The following is a 19,655-nucleotide window of genomic DNA, read 5'->3' as shown; positions in this document are numbered from 1 at the left end:
CTGCAGCGTCTGAGGTGGGCCGCTCCCCTGCCCCGCTGCCCACCTGTGGCATCCCCAGGGCACCTCCACGGAGCCCTCTGTGGCGAGGGGTCTTCCTCGGGGAGGGAGTTTGTGCCAGTGACAAGTTGTTCCAGGTGGCACAGATCCAAATGAACGTTTTCAGGGCACTGTTCTCACCTTGTTTTCCTCGGTTTGTCTTTAGTGTTAGTGTTGAGGTCCCAGGGGGAAACGGTCTCTCCCAGGAAGGACACAGAGCGTATTCTCACACCTCATCCCATCCCATTCCCCTGGCAGTCCTATGAGGGAGGGGTGTTTCAGGCGAGGACCCTGACTTTCCAAAACGATGGGGGCCTTGCCAAAGTCATGCCCCCAGAAAGGCTGGAACTGACAGTCTCTGGAGCCTGTTGACCGCAAGTCCAGGGTTCTTTCCACCACAGCACAACAAAACCAGGTCATCTCAGCAAAAACTGGTTTGCTTTTTCTGCACTTTGTTGTGGGACCCGCAGCTCCAGGGAGATGTGGGTTTTGACCTCAGTCATTGTTTCCAGGGTGCCGTGTTGGTGACAGAAATAGAGGGCAGACTTGCGTCTTTGGGACAAACCCAGATGGAAACGGACACTTATCACCTCTTTGTGACCTAAATTGACCAGAGCTTGCTGAGTAGCTGGGAGCATGGTGTTAAGGAGCCTGAAACCCTGGTCTCTATGGGTGAGGAGCCCTTGGGGGTCACTCGGACCCACGCGGGCACAGACAGAAAGAGAAGAAAGTTATAAAGGGACCCGTGTGCCTATCCCTTCCCATGCTGGAAACCGACCTAGAGTCTGCACCTGCTGCGGGCAGGCTGCAGCAGCATCCAGGTAGCCAAAAAAAGTGCCATTCAGCACAGTTCTGGTACAATGCCAAAACTCCCACTTCCTCAGTTAATTTTTAAAAATGTAAAAAAGTATGCATTTGGAGGGTGGGAGGTTTGGGGATGATGCAGAGAAGGGAAGTGTCGTGTCCAGTGCTGCACATAGTTCGTGGATGCGCCAAGAGCAGAACCTGGGCCTTTCGCTCACCACGTAGCATTTGCTCAGCTACCGAATGCTTCAGTGAAATAATTTGATGGCATATTTTGGCAGTGGTTTTTAGTTTTGATGGCCACAATCTTTTTTTAAACTGCATGTTATGAATATGGCTACATATTTTTCATTCAGTGATGAGTATGTATGCAAAGTGTAGAACCGCTGGCTGAAGGAATAATGTCGACTCAGATGATCTTTGTATTTCAAATGAGTCTTGATTAGCATTTCTATCATTTTCTGAAAGCATAGAGCCTATTCCATTTAATCAAAATCTATTTCAAAGTTCCTGATTTGATCTTGGTATTGAGAAAGTTAGAACCAAGTTTTAGCAGAAGATGCTGGAAAACCGAAGATACGGAAATGAGTCTGATGAATCCTGTGCTTCAAATATTAATATCAGTGAATTCACAGTCTGCCAGAGGGTGAAAAGTGAGACAGTGGAGAGACCCCTGGGGATCCCAAATACCTGAGGGATGGGGAAAGGCTGTTACTGAGGGGGTCCAGGAAGTCGTGGAAGTTGTGGCATCTGAGCAACTATCAGAATGAGAGATGAAGCTGCTTACTGGTTGGCCGGGGGAACACAGCTCCAAGTGCAGCCGGGGCCTGCAGTGGGCACGTGACTTGTGTGGCTCGTTCAGAGACCAGCCCAGAGAACAGTATGGCTGGTATACAGTGACGGGTGGGGGCGCGGAAAGAGGGAAGTGACGGGAGGGGAGTTGAGAGAGGGCACGGCTGTAGGCAACAGGCCACACGAGGCCCTGGGACTGGGAAACCACACGAATGACCCCGAACTGAACACACCTTCATCAGCGATTCTTTCTCCTTAGTCTCCACTAGAAAGCCGAGCCCTTCTCGCAGCAGGAAATGCCTCATTCCATCACGCTCAGCAATTCTTCCCCTTCTTTCTAGCAGTGGGGACTCCTTCTTCCTTCCGTAGACCTCTAAGTTGCTGACACCTGGATGCTTGTCCTGGAAGCCTCAGAAGTCTACTCACACTCGAAGTGTCCAGGGGGCTCCATAGAGACTGTAATTTGTGGGGTGGAGACCCCAGGGTTGCAGATACACCACACCACCCACACAGCCGGACAGGAGGTCCTGGTGTTCTCCCCCTGCACTCCCACTGAGTGCTGTGCTGGCCGTGCCATTTCTCTGGGTGATAAAATGTCTTAGGTTCTTTCACCTCTTCCCAGCAGTCTATAAGCTCTTTGGGGACAAGATAGGATCATAGTTCCATCTATGTCCCTTGTACCTCGGTGAGGGGCTAAAATACTGGAGACCTCCATAGCACTCTGCTTAATTAATTAAATAAAAAAACAACCAAATATTTTTAAAAGATTTTACTTATTTATCTTTAGAGGAGAAGGGAAGGAGAGAGGGAGAGAAATATCAATGCATAGTTGCCTCTCGTGTGTCCCCTGGTGGGAACTGGCCTGCAACCCAGGCATGTATGTGCCCTGACTGGGAATCGAACTACCATCCCTTAGTTCTCAGGCCCGTGCTCAATCCACTGAGCTACACCAACCAGGGCAACAACAAGTGAATATTAATGTGGGAGTCGCTAAATTTTCTACCCCATCAAGTTTTGTCGTCCTATAAATCAATCCATGTAGCATAGCCTTCACACACACAAACAAGAAGTTGTAATCACTACTGAGAGATGTTATAAACATCAGAGGAAAATAATGGTTTAGATTTTTTTTTGAAAGCCCATAGAATGTTGAAAGTTGGTAGGGGAGGTAGGTCTTATATGTTTGAGGAACTAGCAGCTGCCTTTCTGGTGTGATTTGGCAGATTCCAGGGAAATTTCCCCCCCTGGCATCCTACCCTTCAACAGATCAGCAGGGCCTCCTTTCTGAAGGTAAGCACCATGTCCTGGAAGGGCCTGTCAGCTGAGCTCATCAGATCCTTCCTCGGCAAGGCTCAGCAGGGGAGCAGGGGAGCAGGAGAGCAGTGGTCTCCCTGAAGCCACAGAGGGAGCAGGGAGTGGAGAGGGGGGCCCCAGGGACACGTGACTCCTTTACAGTCTGGTCCCAGCCTGACCCTGTTAGGAAGCTGTTTTCTTGTTCAAAGGATAGTTTGTTTATTTGGAAGAAGAAGGTCTATTGCCTTTTTTTTTAATAGATAAAACTTTTTATTTCATCCTCTTGGCCCCAGTAAGCCCTTGAAATAAAACTGCCCCCTTTCAGAGTCTGTCCTCATTTTGGCAAGCCTGGGTGGTCCGTTGTTTGCCTCAAAAGAGGGTGTTGTTTGTGTCTCCGTGGGGTGCAGGGCAGCTGTGAGGAGACCACAGTCCCCTCCCCACTGCTAGGCCCTGCTGGAGGTTGAGAACCTGAGAGGGGACTTGCAGGATGTCCCCTCTCCCAAGAAGGCAGGCGTGGCAGACCACGCCCTTGGGGACCTCGCCACGAAGCCCCTCCCTGCATACCACATGCACACAGTCACGAGGGAGGCCAGAAACAGGCCCACTGACAGACTCGCATGATCCGGCATCACAGTGCCCTGAAGTCACTTGCTTTATCCAGTTGCCAAAAACCAGGCGATTCTGCTCCTGGCCCTGAGCCTCGCAGAGCTGCTTAGCATACAGCTGAGAAGGGGCCAGGGCCTCTGAGTCTGCTCTGGGAGGGAGCAGGGCGGGGGAACAGCATCATCTCGTGATGCTGGTTGGTTTGGAAGAACATGGAAGAGGGTAAAGGGAGCCTAGAGTTTGCAGGGTCTCGGGAGGTCATGAAGAAACTAGGATCACGGGTTCAGGGATGGGGCCTGGGTCGAGGGGGCGCCTTGGGGGGGCCTCGGGACCCCACAGGAGTGGAAGCCAGGCCTCCTGATTCTACAACTGTGCTGTTTGACCACCTGGGCTTTATGTCTTACTTCCCGAATGGTAAAGGGAGACAAGGACTGGGCCAAGTTCCATGCTCTTTGAGCAAAACCATTCTGTCTGGCTTTGTACATCCCTAATAGCTGTCCTAGCAGTTGGTTTTTCCAAGTACACAAGAATCTTTTCTAAGCTATTCCTTATATTTTCTGGGAACACTGAGATTTTGTTCATTATAAAAAGTGTCCATTTCTTTCCAAACCATTTTTTATTTGTATTTACCAAAAAAAAAAAAATCTTAAGATGAATTATCACTAGAATGGGTGCTGATTCAATTTATAGCACTGTGAAAAGACTCATTTTCTCTCTGTTCAGAGCCAGAAACTCAGCTCCCGGGTGCCGAGGCGGTGGCCTCCCTAGCGAGTTAGCGAAGCGCCCGGTGAGGCAGAGCCGAGCCCAGGCACACTTGGAGGCGTCCCAGCCCGTGAGCCTCCTCTCCAGCTGGAGTCCAGGCGTCTTTCTTTCCAGGGCTGAGCAATACCTGGCACACAGAACCTAGCTGATGAGAGAATGAATGACTGCTAATGAAAGGCCACTGTGGTGATTTATGAGCGAGGGAGAGCATCTCATTCCTGCTGAAGCCTCTGCCGTTTCCCATCCCTGAGTTGCCCTGACAATGGATTTCTCTCACTGCCATCGCCACTCGGGCAGTTAGTTACCTGCGTGTGATTGGGGCTGGGTGTTCTCCTGAAACCCCGGCCTTAGGAAGCAAATGCTAAGCAATGTCAAGTTGGGTTCCTTACCTGAACTTACTGCCACTTCCCTAGACGACCTCCATGGGAAGAGCAGGAAGAGAGGGTAGGAAGTTTTTCCAGAAAGAAAACTGCCATGGTGATACTATTTATTCAGCTTGACTATAAAGATGGAAAGTAATGCATATTTAAAAGAAAAGATGTGTAATTTACAGCTTCTTAATTTATAAAGAATTCAGTGAATCATGTTGGCCCACTGGGTTCTGGAGAAGCTTGAAAACTGTCCAGAGCAGGAAAGGTTTTCAGAAGCCTGCGCGTTTCCATCTGCTTGTAAGTTTTGGACCTTGAATGTTCTTTTGCTATAGAAGTATTTATGTGAAATACTCATTTCTGGAAAGTTCCACTCTGTTCTGACCAGCTGAGGCCATCCCATGAGTAAAAGTTCAGGCTCTGCTTCTGTCTCTAATGTACCATTTTTAATTAAGAAAACAAATAAGAGATTTGGATCATCTGCTCTTTGAAGTAAATATCTGTGTTTTCCAAATCTTCAAAGGTGAAAAGGTAAAGTTCTTTGTCTCCAACTGGTTCAACTTTGGTTTACAGTTGGGGGCTGAGAGAGTGGTCTGGGACATGGTGTGCTTATATTGCCTTGTCTGCTCCTCTAGGTGAGTGACTTGGCCAGTGATTCAGCCTCTATGAACCTTACTTTTCTTGTCTGTGCGATGGGCCCGTATTACCCACCTTTCCTCTGTCGCAGTGATGGCTGGAGAATAAACTGAACACTCCACACAGAAGTGCTCTGAAAGTTAAAACTCTCCCGAATGTGTTTTGGCATGATGCTTTCATCCTTGGCTCTGTCAGTGGCTCCATATAACCCGAAGGGACCATTTTTCCTATGGAGGGTGGCGGGGGGGGGGGGGGTCTTCTCTTCGCTGGGGAACCAGCAGGAGTGATTCTTCCCACATGGCTAAGGCCATGTTGGCCCCTGCCCTGAATCTCAGCCCCACCTTTGCTGAGGTCTCAACTGGCCCCACTAGACCCCATCCCCTGGGAATTTATTTCCAAGGAAACTGCTTCTCTCTGTGTTCCCAACAGCTGGAGATCATTTTGATCCCAGCCTGCTGGCATGCCTTTGTCCCGCGTGTATTTACTTGGAAACCTAAGCTGGTGTGGGCGCAGTAAAGCTGCAGAAGTCACACAGACTCACCCCCGGGGGTGGGAAGGAACGGTGTGCAGGGGCCGGAATGCTCTGATGGTCTGGGCGAGCTCTGCAGAGGACAAAGAAGCCCCCGCTGGAGAGAAATGTATTTGAGATTTGTATTCCTGAGGTGTGCTGAAAGCAGCATCACAGGTATTTTTAGAAGCAGGGAACACTTCGGGGTTTAGCAATACATGCAAGTATCCTGGGAGCTTCCAGCAAGGAGAGAAGGTGATGGGTGTAGCAGGGAGAGAGGCTGGAGGAGCTGGTACACAGCAAAGAGATTTGGGAGAAAAGGAGAGGCCGGGAGAGAGCGGCAAGCTTGGTGAGGAGAGAACAGAGTGCTACCAGCTACCAGCCGAGAGGCCACCAAAGAACAACAGCGACATGTGTGGCATGCCATGGTTAGCGTGCTGTCCCCATGTTGACTCATTCACCCTCCCGGCATCCACTGGTGCAGGTATTACAGCTGATTCCTTTTCGGAGGCAGGAGGGGAAGGCCATGTCTTTGTTCTCTGGGGTGGTTGACAGGATTTGTGTCCTAGGTTGTAGGACTGACATCCTATTTTCTTGCTTGTCGTCTGCTCAACACCATTTCCACTTTCTAGAGGCATCTACATTCCTGAAAATGTGCCCCCTCCTCTGCCTTCAAAGCAACCAGGGGTGGGTGGAGGCCCACGTGCTCCACATCTTCCCTCCTTTCATCTCACATCTCTAACCCAGGTGGGAAGGGTCCTCCACTTCTGAGGAATTCTAGATTGGGCCCCCCAGGTAATCCGCAAGAGGTTCCGCATTTCAAAGATGGTACCCTTCATCACATCTACAGAATTCCTTTCACCACACAAAGTACCACATTTCCACATCCCAGGGATAAGGGTGCGGACATCTTTGGGGTCCATTATCTGCCTGCCACAGTGGCACCAGAGACAGCTTCCTCAGCAGGGACTGAGGGGACTGTGGATGAGAGTGTGGGCATGACAGGCACTTTGAACTTGGCCTGGGCCATCCACAGAAGGAGAGCCCACGTCTTCCCACCGCGCCATGCTGCCGCCCAGTGGCACCAAGCTGTGGCTTTCCCGTCCCTGCTCTGCAAAACCAAGTGGCCGCTCATGCAGTTGGTGTTTTCTCCTTCTACTAGCGACTCACTCATTCACCCATCCTTTCATTTGCCATTCATTCATTCACTAACCCGGATTTAGTACTTTCTGTGTAGCAGGCACCGTAGGAGGACCTGCAGATAAAACACTGAGCAAATACAGATTCTGGGGCTGTCGTCAGAGAGCACACATGGGCGTTAACCCCCAAACCACACAAATGCATGTCCTTGTGCACGGTACAACAGAGACTGCCTCACACCCTGTAAAGCAGGCAGATGTGGCACCGTCTGGGCATAAAATGGGGCAGTTGGCAAGGCTAAGGGTCAGAGGTGTGATAGTTGAACCAAGATCTGAAGGGAAGAAGAGGAGGAAGAACATTCAGACATAGGGAACCGCACATCCAAAGGTCCTGTGGCAGGAGGGAGCACAGTGAGCATGGGGAGAAGGGCCAGGGAGGCTGACGCAGGGTGAGCTGAGAGCGAAGGAAAGCGCTGAGTGCCTTCGTGTGGGCAGGCAGGGCTCAGGCAACCCTCCCAGGTCCTGTTAAAGAGAACTGGGAGGCCCTAAAGAATTTAAAATAAGGGGCGGGGGGCACATTTACATGGGATCCTCAAACTTTCCTGTTTTGAAAACGATCCTTCAGCTACAACATACAAAACCGAGAAGGACTCCAAGTATATGTGGATGGCCGGTTAATTGGAGGCCACTGCTGTGATCCCAGCACAAGTCAGGAGGCCCGATTCATGGAGCACTGACCATGTTCCTGGAGCAGCTCCGGGTGGGGGCGGAGCAGGGGTGAGGGAGCATTTACAAACAAGTGTAAGACCCCTCGCTGCCCTCCCAGTGGCTAACTGCCTGGCTAGCAACAGAAGACCCAGACTTGAAAGGCCGAGAGTCAACAAGGAGAGGGACAATGGCTCTGCTCTGCAGCGCGGGGGTTGCCACTGGTTGGGGGGCATGTTGAATTGGCAAAAAAAAAAAGTGAATAAAATAAAATAAATGATGCGGACACTTACAACCTGAGAATTCAAGTAAGGAGAGAAACCAGTGGAGTTGGGGGTCTTCAGGGCAGGCTTCCTAGTCCAGGTGGGAGCTCGGTCTTTATGGACGATGCTGATGAGGGCATGGGTCAGGGTCCAGAGGACCCAGTACGGGGAGCGTCTGGGAAAAAGCCTGAGTGACCGAGCCTGCTGTACAGCGAACAGCCCAGCTTGGCTGGAACAGAGGGTTTGGGGCGGCCAGGAGCTTTGGGCTGTGGAGCAACTCTCCAGATGTCCAGAGGAGGGGAAGCAACGGTGCTCCCCGGGCTGCCAAATCGGGTTCGGCTGACCTGCTTTCTCGGAGGAAGGTCCCGTCAGGGGCATCAAACCCGAGGGCTGCAGAGCAGGGCCAGGTGCATCCTGCTGTCAGCCACCTGTCAGCTGAGCTCATCTTCTCGGGCCCCAACCCCTCATTGTGAGTCAGTGGCCTGGCTGCAGCTGCCTCCTTGCAGGGACTCAGCTGGGATGGTGGCTCGTATTTACCAAGGTGGTGGTGGTGGTGGTGGTGGTGCTCATGGAATCACTGTGAGCCGGTGGGTGGGGGGCAGCTCATGGAATCAGGGGCTTTAAAAACTATATGTGACTGTGTCCCACACCCAAATATTCTGGTTCCAGTGGTCAAAGGTACAGCCTGGGCTTTGGGGGGGGGGGGGTTTAAGCCCCTGAAGTGATGCCAACATGTAGCTAAGGTGGAGGAGTAACACAACCAGTTCTGGGCTGTATTAGCAGGAGCCGTTTTCACTGACAGACGCAGCTCCCGAACACCTTCTAAAAGCTTACTTTCTGTATCCTCTGCCCATTTGGAAAAAGCTGTATTTGCCCTCCCTTTTTCTGTTTGTCAGGTTTTTAATAGGTGTGTGCAAATAAGTGTCTCTAAAGAAACCTAAAGATGTAAGATTTCTTGTATTTATGAATACTCTGCATATGTCTTAGACCAGGTTTTCTTCTAAGTTGAAGTGGGTAATATTTACTATTCAGACACCAAAGAGTATATTATACCATACAGTTAAGATCTCACTTTAGGAAGCTGGGCTTTTGGCAATAAACCAGAGAGTGAGCACACTTCAGTACATGAAATCTTTCAGCATGAGGCCATATTTTTGTTTGGTCGATGAGGCATTTGGAATCTAGTTGCCATCTCTTCAAGAGACATGTGTCACTCTCCGTGAAGGCCAGTTCATACAAGTACATCTAAATCCTCAATCAAAAGACACAGGTGAATAGAACTACATTTTGCATTTCCTGCAGCCAGGAAATGTTCTTTAAAATAATGTTCTTTAAGTGCAGTCAGAGAGCTTGCTTACCAAGATGCTATGAAGTTGTATATATAGAGTGCAAAACTAAAGACTTTATTTATATAGGTTAAAATTTTGAATGTCAGACCCTATACTTGTTTTTCAGAACCTGGCCCACCTCTATCGTTGTCCTCAATTTGCTTTGCCAATGGTGGTTTCCCCCTCCGCTCAACTGGTTAGCATACACAGCAAAAATTCCCCAAAGGCAGAGTGACCTCCAAACATGTTCTTAAAAATATTTTGCAAAGTCTGAGGACAGACAGGAAAAGTAAGTGTAAGACATCTGGGAGATTTATTGGAATCTCAGCTTGAGTTCTAATTGCAAGTACTTATGAAAATGTCAATGTTAACATGAAAAAGCTGGCAGTTTTTCGACCGAATGTAAATTGGATTAGGGAGCACGTAATTGGAAAACTGCTTGCTTCTCTCAGGCTCTCACCAAACCAGTCTCAGAGCCTGTTAGCCACAGCAGCCTTGCCCTCTAATGGCTGGTAATTGAAGGGCAAGACTAAGTCCTTTTTTTCCCTTGCTTTCTTGACATACACCCTGTATGACTAAATACTTTTGACTACAAGGAGGACAGAAACTAAGAAGACGGAATGGCTGACCATCTGTCACCATAGTAAAGCATAGAGCACAAAGTAGACGTTAGTGTGACCACGTCCTGAAATGGCAACAGCTGGATAGGAGTCGAGGGGTGAGGAGCCGAAAGCATGTAGGTGCCTTGGAGATGCAGGGCCATCTTCCACAGAAAGGGGTATTATAGATCTCCTGAAATGCTCACCATAATAGTTAAAAATGTAACTGCCTGCAAAAGTTATACAACAACAAGCCCGCAAATTGGGATGGTCCTGGTGCATAACCAGGACCTTTTACCGAGCACACTTGGCACACCACTCGAGTTCTCTTTCATGATTGACTAATAAGTGTCACAGGCTTGTGGTTGGCAGGAATTTAATGAGAATTTCGATTTTATCCCATGTGGCATTGTTATTGATCTTCTAGGAAAGCAGCCAGGAATGAATGGGACAACTCGCTCCAGAACTATACAGCCTCTAGGCACAAGCCACTTTTGCTCCAACCCTTAACCCTATTCCTGGTTGAATGAAAGAATTTTAACCAAAGCCTACTCAACTGCATGACAAATAAGGCTTTGACAAATAGCTCAGCTCAGCATTTCAGATTACCAAGTTAAAGCAATGGAATCGTATCAACATTCAGCCGATTGTTTCTACACTCCTTTCCTATTGAAGAGGAAGGTAGCCCTGGCGTGACTTTTATAGTAAGGTGGCTGCCCCTTGGCCACCCTACAAACGTAAACAATCACTTCCAGTTTTTGAAATAAGCTGTTAGAGGCCTAGAGAAAGAATCAGCAGATGTGTAAAACCAAGTTACCAAGTTCAATAAGAGATGGAAGGAACGTTGATGACAGTAAATCTCAGATATAACGAAGGCATTCTCTCTCTGACCGCTAGTGGTGAAAACCCTGCGAAATTAACAGAAGCGACCTGAAGCCAGTCAATAAGGCTAGCCTCAACCAGGCTACTGATTACTGATTACTTACTGATTACTGATTACTACTGATTACTTTGTTGATCTTTATTTCTGCAGGTAATTAGAGCTCCTTGAGGATTATATTTATTTTTTACTTGTTAATATATTGCTTCATAAATCCTTCAAATTATTTCATGTTTGTATAGGTTTTATATTCTTAACTAAAATGAAATTCTCTATGATGACAGGACCTGATGTTTTATGACCTTAGCCCCCATCACTGCTCACTGGGTGACACCCAGCCCAGCCCCCAGAAACAAAGTGTACAGAGCACCAGCGATGTTTGCTTCTTCTCCCTACTTGCGCATACCACTTTGGTATCGTTTGCACACTTACTGTGTGCCAGGTACTGTGCTGGGAACAGCTGTGGCAAGGTGGGCATATGTTCCTGCTTCCTGCCTCTAGCACAGAGAAATCCGCCTGTTCCTGTGTTCTGTTATCAGTGAGTGGCACCGACCCTGGTCTGTTGCCCAGACTGTGGAGTCATCTCTGCCTGCTCTCTCTCCCCAACCCCCAAGCATCCTAGCCAGCATCTTAGCCTGGAGTCTTCCTGAAAGCAGAGCCTGAGGCAAGAGTTTGGGTAAAGGGTGTTGGAATTTGAACAGTGATCCCAGAAATGGAGGACCAGAGACAGAAACAGGGAAGGACAATAAACAGTGGTGTCCTCACACTGGTCACTCCTGGGAAACTAAGACCCAAGCTTGGTAGGACTCTTTGAGGACAGTATAGGATTCACCCAGAAGACCATTTATCCATTCAACTCCTCCTTGGTTGTTCAGCTTGCCCCACAAAGCCTTACCTCCCTGTCATCCGGGCTATGTGTGTGTGTGTGCCACATGGGTTCCTACGGGTGTCACACAGGGAACAGAAAGCAAGGGATGTGTCCAGCTGCCTAGGCAGGGCTGCTCTCAGGCTATTTCTGCAAGAATCTTGTGGCTGCAGCCATGGTTGGAGTAGAAAGTAGCCAAGAGGATGTGAGGCAGGACATAAGGGTGCCTGGCTGCAAACTTGTTGCTTCTGTCCCCTTAACTTCTCTCAGATCAACCCCTGTCAGTGGTCATGAATAAAGGTCATCAATAGAGGTCTCATCACTTTTTACACAGATACCTGCAAAAGCCATGTACATGATCAGCCTGTCTCCAGTTCATCTTCTTCCTACCCATTGTCAAAGCGCCCAGTGGGCAAACCTGACATTGTCATTCACTGTTCAAAACTCTTATTTCTCTTCCCTAGATTTAATGTAAGCTATTGATTATTATGATAGTATCACTGTTATTTGTTCCAAACACATACAGCTATGAATCTACAATGATCTCGATAAAAAGTTCAATTGAAATGAGAATCATGCCCTGGTTGGTGTGGCTCAATAGATTGAGCACTGGCCTGCAAACTAAATGGTTGCCAGTTCAATTCCCAGTCAGGGCACATGCCTAGGTTGTGGGCCAGGTCTCCAGTTGGGGGTGTGCGAGAGACAACCAATCAATGCATCATCTCTCACACACTGGTGTTTCTCTACCTCTCTTCCCCTCTCTCTAAAAGTAAATAAAGAAAACATTTCTTTTTTTGAATGAGAATCAGAAATACAATTGAGAAGGGACTGGTGAATCAATGAGTAGAGTTGGAAAAATGGAAACGGGAATGCACCTGTTCTGGAAAGAAGATGTGAGACGCTTGCTTTGAGGAGCATGCGTCTGGGAAAGCAGTAAGTCAGGGCTGGAGGGATGGGTCCAGATTATGGAGAGTCTCGAGGGCCACAGATAGACTTGAGAACTTGTCACAGGAGGCACGAGTCACCAAGCCTCTTGAGCAAGAAATTGAATGACATTGTGAAGTGTGTTACTCTTAGAAAGGTCTTCTTTACTTTGAAACTATTTTTAAAACTTTCTCCATGGTTTCTTCCAGGCTGTTTGTTGTAATTCATATTGTTTAAATTAAAATATTTGATCCATCTGAAATTTATCTTGCTGTCCAGGATCCATTTTTCCCAGATGGCTAACAAATTATTCCAACAACATTTGTAGAATAATTCATCTTTTCAACACTAAAGTGTCATTTTTATTATGTAATAAATCCCTATTTTTAGAGGGACCTCTTTTTTGACTTTTTATTTTGTTCCTTTGATCTGTATCTTTTGATACATAGTAAATTGCCAATTAAATATGTATATATTAAGTATGTGTATTTGCATATGCATAAACTAACATATAATTATATATTACACATTTTATATAATATATAATCATATAAGTAATACAATGTGCAATACACAATAACTATTATATAATATCTATCTTATTATTTGGTAGGATCTAATCTTTTCTTATTAACCTTTTCTTTCCTAGCTCTTTGTCTTTGTTACTTTTTCATAGAAACTTAAAACCCCTGTTTGTTCAGTTCCCCTCCCCCCACATACATACCCAGAAAACCCTACTGCTATTTATTGGATTTATAGTAAGTTTTAGATTAACACAGGGGGAATGGGCATGTTTATGTTGTGTCTTATTATTTGAAAATGTATTTTGCTTTTCCAGTTATTCAGAACTTCTATCTCTTGAGAGTGTTTTAAAGTTTTCTTCATTTAGGGATTACACAGTTCTTAAGTTTGTTTCTAGGTATTCTATCGTTTTGTTTTGCTATCGTTGCATATTAGTATACTTCCATTAATTTCTGTATATATTTTTAAATTATTTATTTATTTATTTTTGGGAGAGAGGAAGAGAAACATCAATGTGTGGTTGCCTCTTGTGTGCTGCCGATGAGGGGCCTGACCTGCTTTATCCCTGCATGTACCCTGACTGGGAATTGAACCGGTGATCCTTTGGTTCACAGGCCAACAATCAACCCACTGAACCACACTAGCCAGGGCAATTTCTATATATTCTTTTTAACTCAACCACCTTACTGAATTCTCTTACTGATCAACCATAGATTTTCAGGAGATTCTTTTCAGTTTACCAGCTGATACTATTTTTTTTTTATTTTTTACAATTTTTATAAATCTTAGCCAACTGTTTTTGTTAGTATCTCTACAACAATATTAAACATGTTACTATTATATCTTATCACTAAGAATTGGTTTTTTCACTTTTTTTATAAAGATTTTATGTATTTATCTTCAGAGAGAGGGGAAGAGAAAGAGAAAGAGAGGAAAACATCAATGCTTAGTTGCCTTTCATGCGCCCCCTAGTGGGGAACTGGCCCGCAACCCAGGCAGTTGTCCTGACTGGGAATGGAACTGTGACCCCTTGGTTCGCAGGCCTGCGCTAAATCCACTGAGCTATACCAGCCAGGGCTTAGAATTGTTTTTTTCATACAAGCCAGATAATTGAATTAAAAATTAAATATCCAATTCTCAATTTTTGTTCATTTCTAGTTTTTTTCTACTAGAGTATAATGTTTAAGATCCAGGCTTTTGGGGTTTTATTTCTGAGAAACTATATGCAGCATAAAGCTCAGTGTCTAATGATAGAAAACCCTAAGGAAAAAGACAAAAAGAAACTCATTGACCATCCACCCCTCCGCTTATAACTTAGATGTCATTATTAATAACCACCAGCCCTAGACTGCATCCTCAACAGCTTCTCTCGATGATCTGTGAAAGAGAGACATCAGGCAGGTGGTAAATTCTGGCGGTCCCAGGGCCGAATGCTATCTGGTTCCCTTTCCCATGGGTGTGGTTTTCTGGCAGCCAGCTTGTCAGTGACCACATGTAATGAACTGCAACAAGTGCAAATAGATTTATTACTCACAATTTTGCAATGTAAGGGAAAGATGAGAGACAACTAGAGGCTGAAGGTAGAATTAGATACACATTTTGCTTTGCTTTTAATTATGAGCAAATGTGAAAATGAAGGATTTCCAGGGCAAGACCATCTTTGGCGAGGTCTGGCCCATCTTTGATGCCAAGGTCATGTCTACCCTCACTTCTGTTGTCCAGTCTTCTCTGACTTACTTCTGGCTGCTACAGTAGGGCTGGAAAGGCCTAGCCAGTGAACCCAACATTGAAAAGGTGAGGAAGCTTCCACAAGGAACCTGTACTTTGAGAAAGTTTAATCCATTCATCTAAATACAAATGTGGAAGCAAATAAACCAAGACCTTTAAGGGGAATCTTGACCATAGACACTTGGGTGGTTGATGTTTCTGGTTGCTTGAGAAGGAAGCACTGTGGGAGAATGTCCAAGAGACACCCCCTTCCTCCCATGCTCCCTCTTAGCCCCTTGCGGTCTGCAAGCTTGCGGATAACCAAGACTGCCATTTCTCCTTTACTTCAGGAAACGGAGTGGAAGCGAGGGAATAAACCTTCTCACTTGAACTGTTGTGACTTAACACCGATCTGAGACTTTATCTTTGTTGTCTCCAGCTGCTCCCCTTCTTAAATTTAGGTCATTCGTGTAGATGAGTGTACGTCTTTCACCTTCACGAGCAAACCCCAGACCTGGAGGCTGAGTAATCATTTACTTGGAATGGCGGGTTCTGTTTCTGGCCCTTCATAGATGGCTTCTCCTGTCTCAGACTGTTTCTTCCTTTCCACTGATGCTTTGGCCCTGTGTCCCCATCAGGTGCTCACGTTCAGTCTTCCTGGTCACCCTACAAGAGTTGTAAGCGGTCAGTCTCATGCATCTTGATTATTCTACTTTTGCTCAGTCTGATCATTTATGTTATTTAAAACTTTTGAGTAATATACATCACCATTATACCATTATCCTGATTAATTTTTTTCAAATTCTTTATCCGTTCACTCCAATCTGTACCTTTTATTTTTCCTTTAAAATGTCTCTCAGTGCTGCTCGCTGCGCCTCCCTGCCATGGTCAGCACCACAGGTTTTAAGGACTTTCAACTCTGCGGTGGCCCCCTGGCTGATCTCCTCTGATCTCGGTCACCACTGTCCCTCTCCATCACCCTGCACAGTGCCACCATGGCCATTTTCCAAAGCAGCGCTTCACACTGCGCCATTGAACTCCTTGCTCAGGAGGTTTGGTGACTCGTGCCTTTTGTGATGAATTCTCAAGTCCTTTCTCGGTCTCTCAAGACTCTCAATAATCTGGACTTCTTATCGCTTTCCCAAATACATGCTCATCAAGCCAAGCTTCTCACATCTTCTTTCCAGAACAGGTGCAGCGCCATTTCCATTCTTTTAAAAAAAAAAACGTTGCTTTGAAGTTTCTGGGAAGGGCAAGCTGGAAGGCCTTCTCTTTGCTCTCTCCATCCATATCATATCCATCCTTCAAAATTGCATCTCCAGTCTCTCTCAATCCCAAGCTTCGGGGAGCTGTCCCTTCTCTAGAATTCCACTTTCTCATGCACCCTATCTCTCACTCTTGAGTTCACACTATGTTCCAGTTACTATGTAGTGCATGAATACTTAAATTGATCCTCATATTCTTATGAGTTTATTATTATTATATTATTATAATCTCATTTTAGAAATGGGGAGTCTGACATTCCGAGCAGTTAAGGCCTTTGTCCAGAGTTCAATTACATCCACGAAGTGATGGAACTAGGATTCAGACTCAGGCAGGCTGGCTGCCGAGGCCATATTCCTAACCACTAGGCCAAACGGTATCCCTTTGTCCTCTGTGCCTCTCTCACTGTTTCCCTGGTCCCTCCCCAGGCTGACCCTTAGCTCCTGTAGGGACGATGTCACCTTCCCTGCCTTGTGTTCATCCCATTCACTGCTTCCCTGGAGCCCACCATCGTGGGAGGTTCTAATAGACCGCACTGCATCCAGACAGGGAACTTACCTGTCTCATTCAGCAGCATTCCTTCAGCACCTCAAACAAACAAATAAACAAACAGACCAGGGGTCTGACACAGAGCCAGTGCTCAAAGATCATTTGCTGAATAAATGACTAAATGGCCATTTGAATGATTCACAGTTTGACAAAGACACACTCATATTGGTACATCCTTCTCAAGTTTTTCTGTTTACATAAATTTGCGTATCTGTATTTTCTTACAAGTCTCTAAGTGGTCTCCAGGACACCTCTGATGAGGAAGCTGGATTTTCTTCTAGACTATAGCATGGGTTCTCAGTTGCCCTCAGCTAAGGTAGTTGTCGCCTTTATGCATCTAGAGGGTTTTGGAGTCCACCTCTCTACTAGAGCTGATGAAATTAAGTCACACTCATTTAATTCAACTCATATTTTATTATCGGGAGGAAAAAAGGACACTTCTGTTAGGTTGATCTTAATAAATGGTACTATTAACTTGCTTATTTATACTAAGTAAATAAAATGATATCATTAGTCCAAAAAAGCTTTAAAATTTAACTTTCACAAATGTTTCTTCTCTGTGAGAAGACTCGTTCACACTGGCAGAAAGCACTGCTTGTTTGGTTGTATACCCTAAACCTGAAAATGCCTTCAGTGTTCATTTCTCATCCAGCCCTGACTACACTCTTTCGGATAAAAGACACCCCACTTAATCCTCTCTCCATGTTATTAGTGGAAGTCAAGTTTCTGCAGTGCGCAGTCTGTATTTAATTCATCTGCAAAACCACACTTAGCATGGAGAATTTTAAAAGTCAGTCAAAACAAATGATTTTATATCAAAGGCTATATTAATACCACATTTTCAAAGGGCTTTTCTTTTGAGAAATTCAAAGCACCTCATTAAGTCTACAGCCTCCCAAAATGTGCTCTTCTCCAAGATAGCCATATTAATTAATCCCATTTTGCAAATGACAAAGTTGTGGAAAGAAGCAATTAAATACCTTTACTAAGAGCTATTAGAACGGAGTCAAACCGGGGGGCCCTTGACACGTGGACTGACTGTCCTTGGTAAATTGGAAGAAGAGGCTCATGCAAAGCTGGAAGGAAAATGATCAGTGAGGAGGAAGCCAAATCAAGTAAAACCAAGGTTTTTCACCAGGGCCCTTTTAGCATGGGGTTCCGAAGACTTGAGAAAATAAGAGAGAGAGAAAAAAACCCAGACTTCAACTAGTCATTGTACTTCAAGGGAGAAAAGAAGCATAGAACTCAGCCCTTATCGTGATGCTGTTGACGGCAAAAGCTAAGCCCACCTGGGTGTTTATCAGAGAAAATGAACTTAGGAAATAGAATGTCAGGAACAAATTTATGAAGCGCAGGAAGGTGTGCATTAGGCTCTAAAACAAAATTATAAAGCCCAGAAATGATGGCTGTCTCCTACACTTTTCCAGTCTGTTGTTCACCATTCTATCTCCTGCTACAGCCTAGTTCAATTCCATGGCTGTCTAGAAAGGGGAGTCACAGTCACCTTGAGGTGACCAAATCACTGTGGGTGGACCCTTATCACCCCCCACACACACACACACACATACACTCAGTCACACCCTTACACTGATTAAGATTTAAAACTCCTTTTTAAAAGCAAAATCTTTTCTTCCTATGTCTTTCTTTAATTATAGACAAAGCTGCTAGGTTTAGAATTTTGTTGCCAATATCTTTTAACGAACCCACCCATCTCCAACTGGTTATGTGCACTGTGCGCGTCCATGTCTGGACTCTAATACTCTGATATGGTTGATTCATTCTTTCTGTCAACGAATACTCAGCACCTCGTCTGTAGTCAGCCTTGGGCAGATACGGGGAATTCCATAATGAAAACAGATGTGGTTTCAGCCTTGATGGAGTGTAACCTACCAGGGAAAACAGGCGTAAAACCAGCAACTGGGAGAGGTGGCCAAGCTGTGGGGATAGTATGTACACAGGTCACAAGTCTCAGGTACTATGGGGGTCTCGTACAGATGGAGTCCAGAAGGTAGAGTACAACGGTGCGATATGAAATGGGAAAGTGGGCAGGGGCCAGGTCATCCGGGACCTTAACAGAGATACCATAACTATGTGGGGCTCTATGCTGAAGGCAGTGAGAAGTCGTAGATTGAACGCGATTACATGGGGATGGGAGGATGACAGGGCAGGGTCTGCATCTGAAATCTGGGGCAAGGGGAAGACGCCTGGATGAGAGCAAGGTAAATGACTTTGGTACAGAACAGGGCTGTCGTGGTAGAAGAGACAGAGGTGAGTGGGTGGATCAAGACACACTGATGAGGTTGAATCAACAATGGCTCCCTGAGGGATTGGATGTGGAGGAAGGACAAAGAGGAGTTGAGGAAGATCCCAGGATCTGGGTTAGAATGATTGGATGCACGTGCTGCTGAGGGTGGGGAGTAAAACGACAGGAAAAGTAAGGTCTTGCTTTGGCTATGCTGAGTTTCAGGTGCCTGAAGTACGTGTAAATGGAGACATCCAGCAGGCCAAAGAGAGGGCTGCGCTGGAGGTATGGAATTGGCAGTTTGCAGTACCCAGAGAGAGGGAGAGGGCAAAACACGTGTCCATGAGGGTGGATCCTGTCTGGAGCAGTGCGGGTGCTCAGTCATTATTTGCTGAAGCCATGGGGTGAAATTGAGGGTGAGGACAAGAGTCCTGCAGGTCACCCATTCACGACGCTCTTTAAGGAGCTGAGAGCAAAGGAAACTGAGCTGAGTCTCAAGAAAAAGACAGCATAGAGATGCAGCATTGGGACCAGAGGAAAACACTTTGGGAAGGATTGTTCATCATTGTGGATGTTTCTAGGAGGGGCCAGCCAAATAAAAAGAGAAATATGTGGCTATTGGGCTTAGCAACATGACAAGAGCAAGTGTCCTTGGCAAGAGCAGTTTCCAGATGAACTGGAGTGGAGAGCAAGAAAGACATGAAAGGATGGAGACAGTGATGGGAAGGGCCAGTCCGCACTGTCCTGGCGAGGCACGCAGAGGCACACTCGGGGCCGTGGCCATCGTCTCTGCTCAAAGAGGATGTTCTTTCTCAGGGTCACTAACCAGGAGAGGAGGTAGGTCCTCAGAAACTAAGGAGCAAGGGG

At 46.3% G+C, this 19,655-nt stretch overlaps 1 protein-coding gene across 1 annotated transcript in view; it reads left to right on the top strand.

The window, feature by feature from the left end:
• UST (uronyl 2-sulfotransferase) overlaps positions 1-19,655 on the top strand; it is a 266,913-nt gene that overhangs the window by 178,188 nt on the left and 69,070 nt on the right. The window lies entirely within an intron of this gene.

Source organism: Sturnira hondurensis, unplaced genomic scaffold (assembly GCF_014824575.4).
Source record: "Sturnira hondurensis isolate 20B ecotype Veracruz unplaced genomic scaffold, ASM1482457v3 Scaffold0022201, whole genome shotgun sequence".
In the NCBI taxonomy this organism is placed as follows: Eukaryota; Metazoa; Chordata; class Mammalia; order Chiroptera; family Phyllostomidae; genus Sturnira; species Sturnira hondurensis.
This window is presented reverse-complemented; position numbering and strand designations above follow the sequence as displayed.